A 2912-nucleotide genomic window follows, 5' to 3' on the forward strand; every position below is an offset into this window, starting at 1 on the left:
CCCCAAACTATAGAACTTTCTATTGGACTGTTGACCTAGATGCTTTGTATGACATAAAGCCTTTGAGATTTGCCTTATGGCCCAGGCTGTGGTCAACTTTTGTAAATATTCTATGTGCTTTTGAAAGAAAATGTATACTCTGCAATGTCTGGGTGCAGTGTTCTACTTGTGGTAGTTAATTGTGTTGTTCAGATTTTCTGTGTCCTACAGATTTTTTTTTTTTTTTTTTTGCCATTGTTTTCTCTCAGTTTCTGAGAAAGGTTAGTCAAGCTCTTCCTCTATGGGACTATTTGAATAAACTACAGTGTAGAACAGACATGCAATGGAGTACGTTGCAACTCTGAAAAGGCAAGAGTAATGTTGTTATAAACCACTTTGAAGTGATCACCAGGAGATTTCCTAGTGAAAGACAAATTGGAAAAATGGAATGTAGAATTTGCAAATATATGCATAAGAAAGGAGAGAAACAAACCTACAGGTGCTTGCTAATATTTAAGAAACAGTTTTAGCATTTTAATAATTTTTAAATCGTTATTTACAGAAGACAGAAGGGAATAGGGCTGAAGGGACAGTGATAGGAGCTAGTTTTTGAATATGCCTGATTTTGTTCTTGGAAGCCTTTTAAAATGTTTACATAATTACAGAATAAAATAAAATATAAAAAATAATCTCAAGTAAGGAAACAAAGGAAATAAACCTCAATGTGTATCTAGTTGCTAATATGGCCACATAGAGATCAACTATTTCAAGGGAGCTTAAAAATGCAGTGATTTGCCTACATAACCCCAACAAAGTACACTCCAAACACAAATAATTCAAAAAATTTCAAACTATTTTCAGTAATTATATTGGGGATCGTGTTAGTATTATTACTTTGGAGCTATGATGTGTGTATTATGGGGGAAAAAAGCCAATGCATAATTGTGTCACTGAACTGGGATTTTGGATAGGAGAAAGGGGAAGTAATATAAGAAAGATAAGGCTGAGGACAAACCCCTTAGCTATGTATTTGAATTGATAGAATGAACTCATCATGCATTTTGAGAGATACTTTCTTGCTTCCTTTAAGATGGGGAGCAAGACAAAATGCCCACTCTCACCACTCGTATTCGACATAAGACTGGAAGTCCTAGCCAGAGCAATCAGGCAAGCAAAAGAAATAAAAGGTGTCAGAATTGGAAAAGAGGAAGTAAAACTGGCTCTATTTGCAGGTGGTATGATTTTACATAGAGAAAATCCTAAAGACTCCATCAAAAAATGGTTAGATCTAATGACCAAACCCAGTAAACTGGCAGGATACAAAATTGACATACAGAAATCAATAGCATTTCTCTACACTATCCATGAATTATCTGGAAAGGAAAGAAAAAAAATCCCATAAAGAATACTTCCTCATTCTCTCTACTGAGAAGACAGAAGCAATGACCAACCCAGTAGCAATGAGTTTCCCTAAGGTCAGATTATTGTACTTTCCCCTTTCCCACAAAGAAACCAGAGCTCATGAGAATATATAAGATAAACCTGAGACAACTTGGCATCCTGATAAGTAAGGAAGCTCTCAAAGACTATGAAGTCCATGTCAAAAGAACACAAGAAAAAAAAAGAGTCCATTTAATAGGTTCCCACTAGCCAAAAATGAGATACTCTGAGCATCATTAAGGATAATTACTATCATGGGCTGAAACCCATCAAAACACTTAAATCCATGAGTTCAAAATGACATTAAAAACTGATAGTCACCTTGGGAGGATGCTATGGAACCAGCTCATTATTCTGAAAACTGGCAAATCAAACATTTATCCTGCCTTGCCTATTTAAACTGTACCTCAGGGCATCCAAATAGTTTATGGAAAGGTCCCAGCTAATAAATGAGGAAGGAGCAGTAGAACTGGAATATTACCATTTTTTACAAACTCCTAAGAAAATGACCTGTGTGGGAACATTGACTTCTTTATTTTTTATTATGTTATTTAATTATATTAAATATATTAAATAATATTAATATATTAATAATATATTAATCCCCATACATTACATCATTAGTTTTACATGTAGTGTTCCATGATTCATTGTTTGCATATAACGCCCAGTGTTCCATGCAGAACGTGCCCTCTTTAATATCCATCACCAGGCTAACCCATCCCCCCAACCCCCTCCCCTCTAGAACCCTCAGTTTGTTTTTCAGAGTCCATAGTCTCTCATGGTTCATCTCTCCCTCCGATTTCCCCCCTTCATTCTTCCCCTCTGCTATCTTCTTCTTTTTTTAAACATATAATGTATTATTTGTTTCAGAGGTACAGATCTGTGATTCATCAGTCTTACACAATTCACAGCGCTCACCATAGCACATACCCCCACCAATGTCTATCACCCAGCCACCCAATCCCTCCCACCCTCCACCACTCCAGCAACCCTCAGTTTGTTTCCTGAGATTAAGAATTCCTCATATCAGTGAGGTTATATGATACATGTCTTTCTCTGACTGACTTATTTCACTCAGCATAATACCCTCCAGGGAACAATGATTTCTTAAAAGACAGCCAGACCTTATGTGACTTCTGCTGGAAGTACAATTCACTGCCTATAAAGTCTTTTGGCCAAAACAAATCAGTCCTCTATCTGATCAAGCCCCTCGATTAAACTACCAGTTTTCAGGAAATGCAGGAGAAAGAGGAACATCTGAAATGAACTCAGAAGAATGCAATCAACAAAATCCAGAATGTGGACGAATTGTCCACTTTCTTCTAGTTGCAAGAAAATAAAGGGGGAGGGGACCCTATAGAATAAGAAACTTGGGAGACACATCAACTAAATACAATATGTGGACCGTGTTAGGATACTGATTTGAACAAACCAACAGTAAAAAAAAAACAAAACAAAAAAACTTGAACATTGGGTATGATAACTAAGAA

Source organism: Leptonychotes weddellii, chromosome 13 (assembly GCF_054177405.1).
Source record: "Leptonychotes weddellii isolate Sample4059 chromosome 13, ASM5417740v2, whole genome shotgun sequence".
NCBI lineage: Eukaryota > Metazoa > Chordata > Mammalia > Carnivora > Phocidae > Leptonychotes > Leptonychotes weddellii.